We start from the raw sequence: 19,687 nt of genomic DNA, 5'->3' as shown, positions 1-19,687 counted from the left end.
GGGGGAAGCAGTGAGAAAGGAAGAAAAGAGGAAAAAAGCCCTTTTTGTTGTGGAAGAACGTCCAAGGTGCGGTGAAAGGGAGTGCGGGGCTGTAAATGATGTGGAAGCGGCCCCGCAGCATCACTGGGAGGGCAGAGCCCGCCTGGGGAGAGCGGGGAAGGTCAGTCAAAACCTCTACCACCCAGCCTCTTCTGGGGTGGTTTCTACAAGTGCTGAGCTTCCTCCAAAGCTTGTTAAAATCCATGTTTGCTGCAGGTGTTTGCCCCCCCCCTTCTGAAACAGCAGACCATGAACATTGCTGTGCCTCAGTTTACCCGTGGGGAAAGTAGAGATGAGAATGTGTCCCCTTTGTGAAGGGTGGGACCATATTCCAGACAGTCCATGGGTGGGAGAAGAGTGATTCCCTGCTCTCAGATATGGTACAGAACCCACGTGTAGAGCACATTGACACTTTATTAATAATTACTTTGTGGTCTGGTCGCAGCTAGCACCAATCTCTAACTGTTTTAAAAAAAACAAGCATCAAGGCTGAGTCTACACACAGAGAGAAGAGAGGCGTAGCCTTTATATAACTCTCCTGGCATCCTGCTGAACTTCTGTGTTGGAGCTTGTTCAAAAAAAAAAACAAGGTAGTGTTAATTAGGGCAACAGTTTATTGAACTGATTTTGTGCGAGATCGTTTCCATCAAACTCCTGGCATTGGTTTGCCAAATTAATTTTCCAGGAATGAGGGCAGTCGTTCAGCTGTTGGGTCTCTGATTACAGGTGTTAACACGGGATGACACTGTGCCAAAAATCAGTTACATAGTTTTGGAGCATCTTTCTGTCGTTTGTGTCAATAAATGGGAAAATAAAGGCAAATCTGTTTCAATAATATAAATCCAACTTGAATTTTAAACTTCACAAAATAAAGAGCAATAGGCAAGTACTTAAAATTATTTTCAGTACATATAAGACAGCCTTAGTTAAAAATCTTACTAAAAAACTATTGTCACAAGCAGTGCATGTGACTTAGATATTCACTAATTGATAGTGAAATATTAATGATTGACATGATTCTTACTATTGGATCAGGGAACTTACCTTATACTGGAAGGTTGGGGATTCTGGGCTTGTCCTCCAGGATTTACATGCACAGGGTCAACAAACTTTTCTAATATCAACCTCACAGTTTCTTTAGACAGTGAATTGAGTTACGGTTTGTGAGCAACTAGAGTTTTAAGTCAATGAAGTATGGTTTGTGTTACCCTTAAAGGAACAGCAATGTTTATTTTGTATACCTAAATAGGAGACTCAATCGTTGTAGTTTTCCACTTCTTGTTTTTAGCGTCCTCAGTTATTTTCCAAATTGTAGTTCTAACTGGATGTTTCAAGATGCAGCCCTCACCCCCTCAAAAAAACTCCAAAAACCCCAAAAGACCACCACGTTCAGCTCTGAAAGACTTAATTTTAGATGTCAAAGGGCTGAACTATTTTTTTTTTTTAATGAAGAACGTCTGCTCTACCCACAGACTCCAGAAACTAACCTCAGCAGATGAGAATGGGATGAGCAAAGGGCCACTTTTATCTCTGCATTAAAAATGAACCGCCTTGTCAAAACAAGCAAAGAGGAATGGGTAAATTAATTGACCAACTTTAGAATTGAAACTAGAACCACTTTCCATCTTGCACTTTAGTGTCAGGACTTCAGTAAGATGCAGAAGTGGTACGCACGTTGGCATTTTTTGCTTTTTTAATGCTGACTCTGAAGGCATCTCAGTTTGGTATGGCATGTAGAGGGGGTATCGCACTGTGTGTTGTGCAGGTTTGTTGTAGGAAACTTCAGTGGGTGTTTTTCCATCACCACTGGTGTGGTCCATGGAAGCTCTGTGTGTGCTGCCATCCTTGGCTAGGTGAGCATCCAGGGGTTAAGCCAAAATTGGAAAGAAGTGGAGAAACTATCAGGAAGAGCTTGGATAGATGTGATAAACGGTGTTTGCAGTGGGAGAATAACTCCCCAGGAAAGGAATTCTTCAGTTTGACGCGGTGGTACAACCACATCAATTTATGCAGGACCAGGTATAACTCGGTCACCTCTAATTTTTAGGCAACCATTGATCTTTCTGAAGCTTGCAGGTAGTGCTCAGTGTAGTGAAATAATTTACATTATGCTTGAACTTCATTAGGCGAGGTGTAAAAAAGGTTACTTAGAGGGGAGGGAATGGGGCGTAGGGGGGAAAACCAGTTTGAAAGCCAAGTCATTTAGCAGTTTAATCCTGTAGTAAAAAAAAAAAACCAACAACCCACCAAACCATGAATGTATACATGCCCTGTTGTAATTTAGTAAAACAAAGTTTGCTGAGGGCCTGTCCCTCTCCTCTGGAGTTAGCCTTGAACTGTGGAAAGCGTTCTTAAGGTGTTTGGAGCTGTGGGGTTTAAATCTTGAAACTTGCACCTCCTGGTTTGCAATAAAAATATAAATCGACATTTGACCCATTTCTTCTCTACTAAACAAAACCAGCTTGGGCTTTTTGTTTAACTGAACTTAATGGTTCTCCAGACTAATGTTTGCAACCCAGACAGAGCTCTGCTGTGCTAATTAGAAAGCTTTGCAGAAAACACACCTGACTGGGAAAGATAATGAAATGCATTTGCTAATCCTGTTATTCCAGGTGAGTGCAATCCACCACTTAAACAACATGAGTTCAACAGTTAGCATAAAAGAAATTTCTCCTTTTTTTGTTGTTGGTTTTTTGTGTTTTTAATCCCTTTCTTTCTTCTCAGTATAGCATTATAAACCAGTTAGAAAGACCCTGTTTGGGGCAACTAGCGTTCTTGCTATATTATAGTAACTATCCTAAATGGTAAATTAAAGGCTGCACTACAATGGCTAATAAAGCAAGCTGTTCTTCTGGCTCAAGTAACATAGCTGTGTTTATTAGCTTGCCCTCTTAGTGAAATGTGTGGGCAGAAAAGGATCTTTATTGTCTTGTCGTTACCTCTGTTCCCATGAATGAGAGCAGAGGAAAACTGCCAGAAAGAATACAGAATTATTAAATAATCCCGTAATCCCTAAAGAAGAGAAAGAAGTGGTGCAGGACGTGAGGGGAAAAGTTGAGACCGCCGTCCTTCTAGCTGAAATGTCATGTGTGTTTTTCAGCTGTGCTAGAAGCTATAAAGCTTTGTGGACCTTTCTGTTGCTAGGGAGAACAGCCCTCGGTGAGTATTTGCTGTCTTTTGCAGGCTCTGACACGGATTAGCAAGAGAAGACTGGTTAGTCTGTTATTTGGTGATGAATTTAGAGACCGCGGCGGCTTGCTCCTACTTGTTTTGGAGTAATTTGCTAATTTTTCTCAGGCATAGCACAATTGTGTGCAGCTGGCAGTGAGATGGGCGTGTTTGGATAGATCTCTCTAAGTTTAGTCTTGGTGACAGATACAAATATATAAAGGGTTGAGATTTTTTTTTTTTTTTTTTGTCCCCGTTAAATCAGATTAATAAAATTTGAATGGAGGAGGCAAATTAACTCCGGACTTCTGTCTTCTTCTAAAGCTATGATTCTCTAGTGACAAAAATCTGTGAGGAACTCGCAGGAAAGGGTAAAGATGGGCTCTGTGATGGTTACAAATCACTGTTAAGTGCTGGGGCTATGGACTAGGGGAGTACAGTTCTGGCATTGGAGGTGACCATGGGCTTTGTCTGCTTTTGGTTTTGGTGTCCTGTGTAAGACAGAGTACACTGGCCTGTTTTTTTTAATAAGTATGGAGTACTTGAATGTGCAGTCTGAGTAACCTTGGAGGGCAGTATGTGTTAGAAACAGCCCTGAGATATCTTAGGTTCATCATCCAGAACTCATGGTAACCGGTACCAGCCGCTGCTGGACACGTTTGCTCTAGGAAACACGTTTTTCATTTGGACTTTGTAATCTTCTCAATTGGCAACAGCTGAGCAAAAGTTTGATTTTTTTTCAATCTATTTTACCTTTGGTTTCTTGCATAGTGAAGTGGAATACCTATCCTTGCACATAGCCCAGAATTTACAAAGGTGACATACTGTCTGTTCTCATATGCCCAGCATTTGTAATGAAGCCTTAAGACTAAGGGCTGTTGAATAAATCTTTTCAAAATAAGCAGGTCATTTGCCTGACTCTTAAAAATAAAAGTATTCTGATAGGTGTTTCCAACCCAGTCCTTTCTGGGTAGGTACTGGTGCAACCAGCCTGATCTAGTAATATTTGCAGTATAGACACAGTGAAAACACAGCAAAAGAACCATAAAATATCCATATTATATGATAATATAAACAGGGCTTAAAATGGCTTGATGGCAGCTGGTCCTCTGTTTTAGGGAATAGAAGAGACTCGCATCCTATTTCCTCTTGCCCTCTGATCAAGGACTGTGGCAACATAATTCCCTGGCTGCTCTGAGCCCAATTTTTCTGCTAAGACTCCACCAGAAAGGATGCTGCTTTCTCAAGAGGGGCAGGAATGGAGAACACGGCCTTTATTCCCTGCTGTCTCTGAAGAAAGCCTGATTTTGCACCAAAAGTGCACGATGCACTTTTTTTTCCTCTTTTTCCAAATGCAGGGTCATCAGTTTTCTTACATTCGTGTAGTCTTGTTGAAGGAGCACCTTTCAGAAATGCTGCTGGTCCACTGCAGCTTACCACCATTCTCCATCAATTGGCTGGTACCTTCCCAGCATCAAACGTCCTGTAATACCAGAAACACAATGTTCCTGGTTTTAAAACACGGGAGGGGAATTCCTCCTATCCTAGATGCTGCTAAGTTACCAGCTCCTAAGGAAGCAGGAGGGTGCTGATAACCCTGGAGATCAAGTTTGGTTTAGTTAAGTGACTGTTAAATGAGGCTTCAGCTCTTCATCTTTCACCTTTGGGATCTCGTACTGCCATGCTGACAGAGATGGCCTTTTTCATCAAGAGAATCATCACGAGCAGGGAGGACTCTGATGCGGTTGCCAAGTCACTCTCCATCATACTTGAAAAGTCATGGCAATTAGGCAAAGTCCCCAGTGACAGGAAAAAGGGAAACATCACACCCATGGCAGAGGAGTTGGACTAGATGATCTTTAAAGGTCCCTTCCAACCCAAAACATTCTGTCACTCTAACAAAAGGAATTTTGAAGTACATTCCTTTACAGTGTGCTCATTATTATTACTATTTTTAATTGCCAGCTGTTACATCATCTTATTTTTGCTTATATGCCTATCTGGAATAAGCTTTCCTATTCCAGACTGCCAAACTAAAATCCGTGTGGTTAGGAGGAAAAACCATCCAGCCTGAAAGCAAGTGGAGTCCAAATGGCTTGTGACCAGTGTGTCTGGCTTACAAGCCATTGTTTGGCTACCTTGTTATGCTTTTTCTCTGACTCAATTAAATCTTAACCAAAACCAGTGGATCCTAGTGGAAGACAGATCATTACAGACAGATGTCAGTAACGTATTCTGAGCTGTTGAGGCTCTGTTGGTGCCTTTATATATATTTTTTTTATATATACGCTTTTATATATATATATATACACAAGTTTGACCATGGGAGGGAAGAACAGAGATTTATTGTCTAATAGCTAAGGCAGGTATCTGTAAAACAGTCACCACCTACAAATATACACGTGTAGTGTTTGTGTTTATGATACTAATGTAGGATTTCTTGTGTTTTCCATTTCTAATGATTAAAAAAGACATGATTTGTCTGAAACCCAGTTTGTGGAGAGGCCACAGTCATGCCCCAGATGTGAATGACTTAAAAAATAGAAATTAGTCTTACATAGTGAGTTTCTTTCCCAGAACCTCAAAATGCTTGGTTGAGTTATGCTAAGCAGAAAGGTAAGTAGGAAAGAAGGGATTTAGACTGAGATTTTAAACAGCTGCAAGGCTGAATAAAGTAATGAGCAAGTTGCTGTTAAATTTTAAAATACCTTTAATGTTGCCATTGGTAACACAGGATTGTGGTAGTTCAGCGTAGCCGCTCTCTTCAGATCTCAGTGACCTCTTTGGTCACTTAAAGGGATGGTGCAGTTAGAGGCATGGGCTTGATGAAGGGACAGAGCTCTTCTCTTATAAAAGTAACTGTTGAATCACTTCACCAAAACATTGCAGAAAAAGAAAACATCCAGTTGTCTGAGTATTGTCTGCTCCTGAACCTTTGCAGTAGCTGTTCTAGTTGTTGCAAACTTAGGTGGTTGTGCCAACCCTGCCTTTGATGGGATATTATCCATTTGTTCAGCCACAGTTGTAAGTAAAATACAGTCCCACATTAAGTAGATCCATTTGGCAGAGGAAACTAAAAGCGTGGTACTTCGATGTTTCATCCTGATTACGTGGCCATGCTCCTTCTGAATAGGTTGTGTATTTAAAATACTCCTCTGAGCAAGCATTCGGTATCACTAGAACCTTCAAGCTCCACAACTTCAAAGGCAGTTTATGAGGAGTAAAAGGATTTTTGAAGTCTACTCACCAATTATAGTTATTTTTAAAGAGATTTTGTTGGGGGCCATGAGTTGGAGGCGCTGCCAGCAGCTTCACTGGTCCCAAACCAATGAGATTTAGCGAAGTATATAGAACCTCCAGTGTCCCTAATACACTGGGGCAATGCATCCTGTATCCAACCATCAAGTCAGATTATAATTTTTAATGAGTTTTGTATTCATTAGACATCCATGTGCAAGATGGGAATACCTGATCTGGGAGTTGCAATACGTATTCATTTCTCTTCAGATGTGTTTTTAATATGAGTAGCTGTTGGAGTGGCTTGAGCCAAGTAGGATCTTCTGCTTTGCTTGCAGTTGGACCCAACTCGATGGCTGTTTTTTAGGTCTTTTTGGAATACTAAATCTGGTGATGGCGGGTCGGTAAAGAAGCAGACAGTTGTGGATAGGAACCATTTTGTAGGTCATTCTTTTGCTTGTTTGTCAACCTTGAGCATGAGCCTGAATGTGTCAGGCTCTGGGGTGGCACACTGGAAGCTTCAGGTGTAGGCATGCTCGGAGCTGTCTGACTGTACAGGTGAATTAAAACTGCGGGGTAATTTAGCCATCTTCTTGGCATATAAAACTACCTCTCTACTTGTGGAAATAGTAGGATTGGATGGGGGTACACCTAGGAATTGGAAGGGGAGATATGGAGTTTGTTCTTGCAATGTGTCAGGTTATAAACAAAGACAGTGTTGTTCTTCCTAAAGCTTTGCATGGGACCTAATGTGTGGTTGAAGTACTGTGGGAGGTATGCTTTTACAGCATTCCTGTAACCTTTAATTATTTTATTATTATTTTTTAATTAACTTTCTTACCCGTATGATTTAAGGTAGGATACCAAACGCCCCCTCTAGTGGCTGATATTTTGGTAAAGGCGTTTTCAGTTTCTTGGGGCAATTTTAACAGATGAGTAGTGTGTCAGGACTACTTGACTGCTAAATCACATTCAATTACAGACTAACTCTTCATGAGGGGTGAGGCCAGTGGCTGGTCTCTCTGATTCTTGAGTGTTGTGTTGCCCAATGACATGAAAAATTTTGAGCTCTGAAGTTAGGAGGGGTTTGAGTCATCTCAGTTGTTTTTTCCCTTCTCTCAAGCAATCGCTGCCATTGATAGATTTCCAAAATTTATTGGGGATGGAGAGCACCCATTGCATTTTTCAGGCCTTACTGAGGAGCGCCAGGCTGACAAAATGACAGAGGTGTTCACCATTACATGCATCATTTTTAAAATTACGTTATGCAAAATGTTATCTGCTTCCCAAGTTATCTCAATCTAGTTATTAAAAAGACTTTCTATCGCTCTATATTTTAGAAGGATGAAAACATTTTTTCTGGGGTAGGGGAAGAGAAAGCTGGCTGGAGGTGGGGGTCAGTCTCTTCTCCCAAGTCACAGGTGACAGGATGAGAGGAAATGGCCTCAAGTTACGCCAGGGGAGGTTCAGGCTGGATATTAGGAAAAAAAATTTCACTTAAAGGGTCATCAGACATTGGAATGGGCTGCCCAGGGAGGTGGTTGAGGCACCATCCCTGGAGGTGTTCAAAAGACAGGTTGATGTAGTGCTGGGAGGTATGGTTTAGTGATGATGCTTCTTGTTTGTTGTGTGGGTGTCTATTTTTGTCAGTTGGGTTGACGGTTGGACAAGATGATCTTTAAGGTCCCTTCCAACCTAGAAGATTCTGTGATTCTGTGAGAAAAACCACATTTGTCTGACCAGCTACAATTTATATATATATATATACCTAGAAGATTCTGTGATTCTGTGAAAAAAACCACACTTGTCTGACCCGCTACAATTTATATATATATATTATTTGCTCTGAAGAGAGCATGTGGCAGGCCTTTGGTGTTATGAGTTGCCGTCACACTAACGATGGAGGCAGAGGGTTTCATCAGCCATGGTAAGCTGTATCTTTATGGTGACTGCAGCGTGTAGCAGGAGTGGGTTTTTTTTTTTGTTTGGGGAATTCTCAAAATAGGTCAGCCTGTTACAGATCTGGGATGCAGTGACCTTTAGTGGACCGGAAGATAGGTATCATCTATTGGGTTGAGTCCATAAAGATATTAAAAGACCATACATGTGGCTGGGTATATGTTTTGTTCTTGTGCCTACTAATATTACAGTAAACAGCAAAAGCTCATGTTTCTTAAGGTACTTGTAGGAGTATTCTCATTGATATAAATGGAATTACTCGTGATTAAAGCAAAGCCTGCATCCAATTCCTTGCAGGGTTCAGGTTTCAGTTGAATTTAACAGAAAGAGACAGGAAAGAAAAAAAATGTATTTTTTTGTGTCATGCATTATATAGCATTGCTTTATAGAGATATTTCAATACAAACCTTAGTTGTAGCCACCTTTTCTAGATGTCTGAGCTGTGTGGGGTTTCCTATAGCAAAGAAGGGAGGTGGGAATAATACCTATTTCCTACGTTGCCCTTATCACCAGTAGGTGTGAGAATGCTTTACACAAGAGAGAGATTTCTCCTGCTCTGGAACTGGGAGGACTGACAGGAGAAGGGGATGTGATTTGCTTGCTGTAGGGCACCCAGTCAACTTCTAGGAGAAAGTAGGAATATGGCCTTGGAAACAAACCCAGCTTCCCTGCTTCTGCCCAGCCCAGCTCTGCATCCTTAGGCCCTCTGAAGAAGAAAATGCTTATAGAAGGGACTCCATTAATTGGCAGGTAAATTCAGGGGCAGGTGAAGTAACTGAGAAAATGTTAATAGAACATTTTTCTGCCGTTGTCCATCATCACTTGTGATTTGTATTACAGCAAAGGCTTGGAGGCTACTCCTGGTGTTGGAGTTTACCTGCAGACAGAAAATGTTAATAGAACATTTTTCTGCCGTTGTCCATCATCACTTGTGATTTGTATTACAGCAAAGGCTTGGAGGCTACTCCTGGCGTTGGAGTTTACCTGCAGAGCGTTCGTACGTCTATCAAGTGAGGTGGAGAAACATCTTCTTTTGGTAGGTGACACGGCAAAGCCGAAAGGAGCAGTGCAGGGAGGGAAGGGAAAGTGATGAGGTTATTGGCATGTCTCAGCTCCCTGCCCTGTTGGCAACACCTCTTGCGAGTGGCTCCAAGTAAAGCTTCCCCCAAAAATGCAGCTACGGTTGCATGTTTTAATGGAACGTGAAAAGCTCTCAATTTAGAAAAGGGTAAGAGCACAAAAGAGAGCAATGTCTTTGTATGAAGTAGGTGTTTAAGCAGAGTCTCAGTAGTTACGTTCAGCTGCTTAGCTGTGCTCATATTTTACTCTGGTGGCTTTATTGTTCTGTGTGGAAGCCAGGGGACATGGTTTGTGGCCCACAGGGACCTAGCAGAGTTCAACTCTGTGATAGCTTTAGTGTTTACGTGGGTGTTAAGTCAAGAAAAGCAGTGGAGGACGTGTTTCATGCCTTTTTTCCTTTGAGCTAGCTTCTTTGCTTCAGCTTCACTCAGGGTTATTTTCTTCAGCCTGTGTTCAGGCGCAGACTGGTACTGTAGCCATAATATTGTTTGATGCCATGGAAAATTAGGATCTGGGAATTGCTGATAGCTCCATACCACTGCTTGTTCTCCTGAGTCCTCATCTGAAAGTGGACTTCACTCCAAAGTAACCAACAATCATCTGTTGAAACGCTCTTCTCTTCTTCTGCCACCGTGGACAAATTCATTTTCAAAAGCTGTTGTAGCACATTAAAGCCTGGAAGAAATTTTTAAGACTGTTTGTGGTTCTCCCTGCTTCAGCCATGTAATAATTAGCCACATACAATTGTGCAGCCTTTTGGTTAAAGAATAGCTGTGATGAGGCTGCAGTTATGTGGAGTTTTTTATTTACCCACCAGAAGTTTCACAAGGCTCCCTGTAATTCGCTCCAGAGTAGTTCTTGGAAACTTAACTTTAGAAGTATGATACTGTAAGTGGAGTGGTTGTTGTGAAGGATGCACTTGACCCCTTATCCAAACTAATGGTAGTTTGGTACAGGCTCCCAAGGAGGTAAAGGCCTGAGCTGTTCTCTGAAAACCCACAAAGGAACAGTGACCCATTAAACATCAATACATGTACGTTTGGAACATCAATGATGTGATTAATGCATAAATAACAGGTGGCTTTTCTAAAACTCATTTATCAAGGAGCAAAGTAATTTGTGGGTACAAGGAGTTTCATGCATACCTTTCCATCGCATGTGGTTGGACTATGAACCAGCCGCTTTACCCCATAAATGTGACAACCTAAGTGAACCACCTTTGAGCTCTCCCTGATAGGCAGCAGGTGGTGGTCTCCTCTCGAGCTGTGATGCCTCTAGGGGCTGCTCCTCAAGCCAGAGAGACCTTTTACCAACATTATTACATCGTTGGATGAGCCTGATTGGAGCTGCAGCTGAATTGCATCTCACCTGCCACCAGATGACTCTCCCCTTGAGCAGGGACATCTCTCAAGGTTTGAGATTCCCCACCCGGGACTCAGAGATCCTTCCTCGCCCGTGGTGGAGAGATCCCATATTCCCCAACGTTGAGACATTCCTTACTCACTTACTGGCTCTGCTGAGGTAATAGCTTGTTAAACTTTGTAAGCTTGGCTAACTCAACTTTGTATGTTTCTTCCATGCAGTAATTTATAAAGGTGACTTTGCCGTCAAGCTTGTTGAGCCTTACGAAACTACTGTCAGACTTTGTTGAATTCCACTGAATTTATTGAACTTCGTCAAATTATTATTTTACCTCAATAAAACGTATTGCTACTTCTCTCTTTTGAGTGAGGTGCATTCTGCTCACCTGTGACAAACTGGAAAAGTCAGGAGGTTCCTAAATCAGGATTCATGACAGTTGTTTTTTTAAGGGGATATTTTTATAAAATAAAAAGTGGAGCCCTTCATGACTTTCTCTTAATTTTTTTTCGGGTGCCCAAAACCAGGCTCCGTTCTTTTCTGGGTAGTTTCAACATTAGTATTGTAGTATCTGAATTATGCCCAAATGTAATTTCACTCTCAGTTGTCACCTACAGAAATCAGTTGTCTCATGCAAAGCATTTATAACAGGCGAGGTCCACCATTTAAACTACCTGCACAAATAGCCAATTTTCCCCCCAAAAGTGCGATGATACAGGTCATCTCTGGACAGAGTTTCAAACAAATGAGCCGGACTGAGGGCTTAGCTTTTCTGCACATCTCTGGGACTCTATCTCAGAAGTTTTATTTGCCTTGGTTTCTCCTCTTCAGACTAGCAACCAAATCTGAACCACAGAGGGTGACTACAGACAGAGAAGGGCAACAGGACAAAATTATCTTTCCTACCCACGCAGGTACCTCACAGTGCTTTTGATTTTGTCCTCCATGGGGTGGAATATGTCATGTATTAAAAACAGATTTTCAGATTCTTCCAGTACCTCTCCAGTTTTATATTAGTTTTGTGACATGCTTTTTGCTGCAGGTATGGAGTTGCAGGCTGTGGAGGACAGCCTTACTGTGATGGGAGTCAGGACTGCTATGGACTCTGGAGTCAGTAGAGTTAAGTCGTCGCAGAAGTATGTTTTAATAAGCATTTTCTTTTGTGCTTAGTAAAGGTACTTGTTTGGCAGCTGTAACCCAGCATCTGGCCGTTATCTCCACACGACTATATCAACTTCAGCTTTGGCAGCCAGCTGGAAAAAAACAGAATTTAAACAGAAAGCCTAGGCAAATAAGCCTGCCTATAAATTTTAAACAGTCTGGGTGTGTTATTCAAATGGCATTTAAAAGTTAAGAAGAAAAGCCTGCTCTGGCTGTTTCCGAGGTACAGCGGATGAGAGTCAGGATGAGAGGCTGTTTTCTGCTGGCAAACCTCTGTGAGAGTGGGTGCCTCGAAGGTATAAGTCACCTCCCAGAGCCTGTGTGACCTGGGTTGTGGTACCCAGGGAGGTGGGTGGGAGAGATGGAGAGATGCTGGGGAGGGTTGATACTTAAGACCGTGCTCTCAAGGAAAATGCGTGTGGTTGCTCCACAACTTCTAGGTGTAGTCGTTTTCCTCTGGAATGTGGGGACTGTAGATGCTCTTGGCAGGTTTTCAAGGAAATTTCTCTGTCACCGTCATCTAATGTTTTTGAAGAGGAAGGGACAGTGTTGGGGGTTGCCTTCTTGACTGTCTCTGCCTTGCAGAAGGGCTTTGCTTTTATCTCTAGGTTGCAGCAAAGGCAGAGCAAAAACACAAACTCCCACTCCAGCATGTTAGCATTCAAACATTTATTTTCTTTGCCTTCGTTTCTGTTTTTCCTTTTTCTTCAGGTTCTGCCTTTAGTTAAGATGAGTGAGGCCTGTGTTGGGTGTACTTCCCAAAGGCACCTCAGCACAGACAGAGGTTAAAGTGCATATGTGGTTTCCTGCAGAACAAAGGATATTTGTGCCTTTGAACAGGCTGTTAGATTGGAGCACTGGTGCAGCTCTTCCCTTCTAAACAACAACGGTAACAACAGCCACACTGTTCAGCTTTTGCTTTCTCCGCTCCAGGCAGATGCATCTTGCTATGAGCTGACAATACAAGAGTAAGATGGGATGGCACAGGCTGTAACATGTACCAGCACCCTCAGTACAGCATCTCCAAGGGCTCCGGGTGTTTGACATCAGAGATGGAGGCATGGAAGGGACCTCAAGGTTTCAACGTGTTGATTTTACAGTGGCTGCTGCTGTCTGGCCAGTGGTCCCTTAGAACTTCTGTGGAGGAAGATGCTGCAGCCCCCATCTCAGGGCTTTGCTGCTGTAAGAGAGGGAATGTTCTCTGGGATGTCTGATCCCTGAGTCTGCTGCACGGGGAGCTCTGGGGAACTTCATCAGTCCAGTCTGGATTAAGTTGGGAGGAAATACCAGGCTGAATCTGACATCCCAAGAGGGGCGAGGTTGCCACAGCTCCATGCTCTCTGGTCCAAGCAGTAGTGAGGCTGAAAATACATTCCCAGTCAGCACGTGCACCCAGAGCACACGTGTACACCACGTGTATACATAGGTACATGGCTGGCCCCACAGATCACAGACAGCACTCCCACAAACACGGACAATACCAGCAGCTGTATCCTTATCCCTTCTCTGGCCGAGCAGGGTAAAGGTCTGCTAGTAAGAATACGTGTATATATAAATCTGTACATGTTTGTACAAGGGGGATCCCTCCAGCAGCTGGGCTCAGACACTCCATCTGCCCAATAGATGCCCCTGGATCCCAGTATCTCCAGTTGCCGGCCCCTAGCCATATGAGCCCCCCTTTATTCTTAGGAGCAGTGGGAGGTGGCTGCCAGGTCAGTGGGGATTGTATTGTGTATTTATGAGTGGCAGTAAGGAAATGACAACCGATGTCATCGCTCAGGTTTGGTAGAGTTATAGATTTAAGATTCTGTGATTTAACGGAGGCAAAGCTCTGACAGGTCTGGAGGGAGTGAAAATTGCTGAAGAATTACTGTGGGAATAAAATGGTTCAACTGTTGAGTGTGCAGAAGTGAACGAACCTTGACAGCAGCCTGTTCAGATGAAGTACTCATCTGCGAGGCTTCTGCTACTCTTAAGATATGTGTGGCAGTAAAATGATAGTCACTTGAAGCAGCACACTTAAAAAGGCCCGGCAGGGAGTGCTTCAGGAAAGCCTCCCACATCAGTGTTACGCTGTTGCAGGTAACGTTAATTGCAAAATATTTTGATTTCTGATGTGAGTCGCTCAGTCATACCTGTGGGAACGAGACTTGGAGAACTGCAGGGAGAATGCGTGAAACTTGCTGAAATTCTCTGTGTATCGTGAGAGAAGGTACCCGTTCTCATCCTGCAATGTCCAGATATGCCATGAAAAATCTTCTTGAAGGGGAGATAATTCTTACATTCTGCCTTTTATCTTGCCTGTGCACTGGCTTTGTGTGGCCTTAGCAGTGTTGCACAAAACAGAGGCGAGCCTCACTTCCCAGAAGCTTACTTCTGGGAGCAAGGGGGGTTTTTGAGATGTAAGGCTGAAGTCCTGCACGGGGGAAGAACATATTTGCTCTGTGACTGCTCCCTTGCCTATTTTGCTGCTGAATATTTCTGTTTTACTGCTAGATTTTGCAAGAATACTTGGGATGACGGGACGGTGATGTATCTGTTTAGGATAAATGACTCTCCTCAGCTACGTGCCTTTCTTGGCTCTGCTTCTGTCATGCAGGACTCATCCTCTTTCGGTAAGAGGAGCCTCTTGTGTGGGCTGTTAGTGGGAAAGAGTTCCTGCTGCCAACTTCCCCCATCCCGGTTCAGAGGGGACTGGCAGAGCTGTGACCAGGCCAGGGCAGTCGCTGCTGGGTGGTGGGAGGACCTCTTCAATCACAAGCTGTGGGCATAAAGGACATCCCTTTCTAATCTTCTCACCAGCCCCTTCGCTTTCTGATAGCCGGTTAGGAAAGAGCGGAGGAAAATGATGAAGCTTACTTCTGGGAGCAAGGGGGGTTTTTGAGATGTAAGGCTGAAGTCCTGCACGGGGGAAGAACATATTTGCTCTGTGACTGCTCCCTTGCCTATTTTGCTGCTGAATATTTCTGTTTTACTGCTAGATTTTGCAAGAATACTTGGGATGACGGGACGGTGATGTATCTGTTTAGGATAAATGACTCTTCTCAGCTACGTGCCTTTCTTGGCTCTGCTTCTGTCATGCAGGACTCGTCCTCTTTCGGTAAGAGAAGCCTCTTGTGTGGGCTGTTAGTGGGAAAGAGTTCCTGCTGCCAACTTCCCCCATCCCGGTTCAGAGGGGACTGGCAGAGCTGTGACCAGGCCAGGGCAGTCGCTGCTGGGTGGTGGGAGGACCTCTTCAATCACAAGCTGTGGGCATAAAGGACATCCCTTTCTAATCTTCTCACCAGCCCCTTCACTTTCTGATAGCCGGTTAGGAAAGAGCGGAGGAAAATGGTTTTGGATGCTGGCTGATGTACTGCCCTATCACTTACCCTACAATTTTTTGGTACAACAGGAGCCAGAGTTCAGCAGCCTTGAAAATGCCTCTAGAATCTTTTTGTCAAAGCTTAAACCGAGGTCACTTATCTTAAGAAAAAGGCATGGAAGGTAGGTGCAGCAGTTTACGGTTTGGGCTTCATTTTTTATCATTTTTGTACTTGAAAGATAACTGTAGCTGTTATCCTAGCGTAAAGGTTTGAAATAAGGAGTAAATTTTCATATATTCAGACTCTTGGATGAGGATTCTCTATTCTTACCTGCTCCGTGACAGTTCCAAAAACCATCTAATCTGCTTTTCTCCCTGAGCACCTCCAGGATTTGTTGCGTGAGCAAAATGAGGGTAATAAAAAGCAGCAGCAGGGATGCAGACGGAGCGATTTTTCTCTTAGCCACACGCGTAAGCGAAGGTTCTGTAACGTACATTTAGTAGCTGTCTCTTCCCGTGTGGGTACCCCATGAGCCTGCAAACCCTTGACCTGGACCGAATGCCTGGTTGCTATGGCAACAGGTTGCATAGTAACAGGTTTTGTTCCTAGGTTGAAATCATCTCGCTTCTCTTAAAAGTGACTTTTGGGGAGGTCAAAGTTGCTCATCAGACGAAACTAGGAAAGTTTTTTTTCAAAGGAGAGGCAAAAATGTTGATGTTCTGTGACCTGAGCATCTGCTGAGAGATGTTCTTTGTTCACGGCAGCTCCCCCACCTCCTCCACTTCATTGAAGCGGAGGTCAGCAGCTCACCAGAAAAAAAAACACCACCATTTCTTAGAAATAAGATGACTGTAGGAACTTCAGGGGAATTCGGCTGCTGTGTGACTCCCACTCCCAATCCCGCTAAAGGCAGTAGGCAAATATTAACAACTTGACACTCCAGTAACCTTGAAAATTTTTGAGCTTAAAGTAAGCTCCTGATCAGCTGCTCTCCAGCTGGACTGCTTCTAAACCTCTGCTGACCTGGTCCTGATTCACACTGGAGCCCTTTATGAATTTCAATTTTAAAGAATTACAACCACGCACTTCAGAAGAGTTGTGGTTTTTGGCTTTTTGATGGCTCTGCTTGACAAAGTCCCATGGGAGACTGCTGTAGGAGGCAGAGGAGCTACGGTTGATCTACAGGGATGACCTCCTAGAGCATGGGCAGGGCCAACTCCAGCGTCCTGCAAGCAGAGCCAAGCCTGGCAGAAAGCTGGTATGGTTTGCCAGGGACCTCCTGACCGAGCTCGAACTCAAAAAGAAAGTGCACAAGCTGAGAGGGACTGTCCAGGGGGGACAAAGAGACAGTGGCCAAGCTTGCAGGGACAGGGCAAAGCCCAGATAATGCCGAAACAAGCTATGGGAAGGGTTTCTCTGGGTACATTTCCAACTCAAAGAAGGCTGATGAAAAGTGAGCCTGCTGCTCATTGGGGCTGGGGCAAAGGACATTAAAGGTACTTGATGCCTTTCTTTTTTTGCCTTGGCTTTCACTACTAGTCCTCAGGCCCTCCTGGGTTTCAGTCCAATAGCATTACCCACAGTAGACAAAGATAGTGATATAGTTCTTGCACTTGTATGGTAGTCCCTGACACCAGACAAGGTACTTTCAAGGGTTGATGTCACTGCAAGGACACTTAGCAATCAGAGGAGGTTCCTGGTGGCTGGCAAAGGGCAAATATTGTGCTCATCTTCAAGGAGGGAAAGTGTGAGTGTCCTGGGAACTGCAGGCTGGTCAGCCTCACCCAAATCCCTGGGAAGGTAACAGAGCAAATCCTCCTAGAAGCTGCCTTCAAGCACATGAGCTCCAAGAAATCTCGTTTGTGAGCAGCCAGTGATGGATTTACCAGGGACAAATGGTGCTTGACCAATCCTATTGCCTTTCGTGCTGAGATGATCGGCCCTGTGGACAAGAAGAAAACAGTGAATGGCTTTTAGCTTGACTGTAGCAAGGCCCTCAGTGTGGTCTCCTGTAGTATTTTTATGGCCAAATTGGTGAGATGTGAATCGAATGAGCCATAAGGTGGGTGGAAAATCGGCTCAAAGATTTGTGATCTTTGTTTGCAAGTTCAAGCCACAGCCAATGAACTAGTCCAACCCCTTAGTAGCATCCCTCAGGATTGATACCAAGGCCAGTACTGTGCAATCTTGTTCTTAACGACCTGGACAATGGGATGGAGTGCAATTTCAGCAAGTCTGGGGATGAAATGAAACTAGGGCAAGTAGACAGTACACCAGAGGGACCTCAGGAGGCTGGAGAAATGGCAGATAGGAATATCATGAAGTTCAGCAAAGGCAAATGAATGAGCCATAAGGTGGGTGGAAAATCGGCTCAAAGATTTGTGATCTTTGTTTGCAAGTTCAAGCCACAGCCAATGAACTAGTCCAACCCCTTAGTAGCATCCCTCAGGATTGATACCAAGGATAGTACTGTGCAATCTTTTTATTAACGACCTGGACAATGGGATGGAGTGCAATTTCAGCAAGTCTGGGGATGAAATGAAACTAGGGCAAGTAGACAGTACACCAGAGGGACCTCAGGAAGCTGGAGAAATGGCAGATATGAATATCATGAAGTTCAGCAAAGGCGAATGTGGAGTTCCTTTACCAGGGTGAAAAAGGGGGACTGCCTGGCTGGGAAGCCAGGAAGTGCCCTGCAGATGCTGGTGGATAAGTTAAACCTCAGGCCATAGCATGCTCTTCTGACAAAGAAGGCCAACCGTGTCCTGGACTGCACTAGCAAGAGTGTAGCAACAGGACCTGGCTGGTCTTGCAGTGCTGTGTCTGGTTTTTGTGCACCCTGATACAAGGAATAAGTTAAATACCAGAGCAAGTCTGGTGGAGAGCAAACAAGATGGTCAGAGTGCTTGAGCAGATGATGAGCGAGGAGCAACTGCAGGATCTGGGTTTGTCCAGCCTCCAGAAAAGAAGGGGGAATTATTGCTTCCTACAGCTTTCTGATGAGAGGATGTAGAGGAGCTGGAGTGACAGTCTTTTGGGATGATGGGCAGTGAAATGGCAGAAGGCAATGCAGGAAGCTCTGAGTGGGTATTGGGAAGAGGCTCTTGCTGTCAAGGTGGTCAAATGCTGCAGCAGGAGCCCTTGGAGGGTGCCAGATTCCCATCTGTGGGGACAGTCGGAGCTCGGCATGGCTCTGGTGCAGCTGAATGGGGTTTGGTTTGGGTGACCTCTAGGGGTTCATTCCAGCTGAGATCATTCTGCAAGTCTCAAGTCTCTTTTTCCCTTTGGCTGCAGAGAAAGCCATTGTGACCGAGAGCCCAGCCCAGGACTCTGCCTGAGGGTGGAACTGAAAATGGGTTGTGTGGTTATGGTACCCTCCTCTCCCCTTTCTCCGCTTCAGCCCTATACATCTCTCTTCCCAGGTGACCAACGTCATCACGTTATACCTCAAATATTTGGTAATGAAATGTCACTGTAATCCCCCTAGAGAAATTTTCCAGTATCACTCATTTCTTCTTTTATATTAAAGACACCACAGTGTTTTACCTTTGTACCCTTTTTGGCACGTATAAAACCAGCAGAGCTCAGCATCAGCAGGAATATATACATAGGCAGGAGCTTATATAAAAGGAAAACCCAGGCATGACATGTGGTTGGAGACGGGGCTTTCTTTGATTTTGCTTTTCCTTTGTGCCATTTGAGGTAGTTTCTTGGCAGGTTTCAACCTCTAGCTCAGCAGTCACTCATGTCTGTGCTGCTGCACTGCCATCCTGTCAGACACGAGTCACCAGGAGGAGTGAAGTGGGGCCGTGCCAGTTGTGGTCAATGGGGTAAAATCTTGTTGGCGGCCGGACACCAGTGCTGTCTCTCAGGGCTCAGTTTTGGGGCCAGTATTGTTTAATATCTTTATCGATGATCTGGATGAGGGGATTGAGTGCACCCTCAGTAAGTTTGCAGATGACACCAAACTGGGTGGGAGTGTTGATCTGTTTGAGGGTTGGAAGGTTCTACAGAGAGACCTGGACAGGTTGGATCCATGGGCCAAGGCCAATGGGATGAGATTTAATTAAGCCAAGTGCCAGCTCCTGCACCTGGGTCCCACCAACCTCGGGCAACACTACAGGCTGGGGGCAGAGTGGCTGGAGCTGCCCGGCAGAAAAGGCCCTGGGGGTGTTGGTGGACAACTGGCTGAACATGAGCCAGCAGTGTGCGCAGGTGGCCAAAAAAGCCAATGGCATCTTGGCCTGTATCAGGAATAGTGTGGCCAGCAGGAGTAGGGAAGTCATCGTGCCCCTGTACTTGTGTACTGGGCACTGGTGAGGCCTCACCTCGAGTACTCTTTTCAGTTCTGGGCCCCGCACTTCATGTATGACATTGAG

General features: G+C 44.3%; 1 protein-coding gene across 2 annotated transcripts in view; it reads left to right on the top strand.

The window, feature by feature from the left end:
• Positions 1–19,687, top strand: part of BLVRA (biliverdin reductase A) — a 43,710-nt gene that overhangs the window by 220 nt on the left and 23,803 nt on the right. The window contains exon 1 of one of the 2 annotated variants that reach the window (XM_014946992.1): positions 14,983–15,103. The exons of the other annotated variant lie outside the window; for it this stretch is intronic. The gene's annotated coding sequence lies outside the window, so the exon portion shown is untranslated. Of the gene's footprint in view, positions 1–14,982; positions 15,104–19,687 lie in introns of those variants that run through there. 2 annotated transcript variants of the gene reach the window in all.

Source organism: Calidris pugnax, unplaced genomic scaffold (genome assembly GCF_001431845.1).
Source record: "Calidris pugnax isolate Ruff unplaced genomic scaffold, ASM143184v1 scaffold71, whole genome shotgun sequence".
NCBI classification, from domain to species: Eukaryota; Metazoa; Chordata; class Aves; order Charadriiformes; family Scolopacidae; genus Calidris; species Calidris pugnax.
This window is presented reverse-complemented; position numbering and strand designations above follow the sequence as displayed.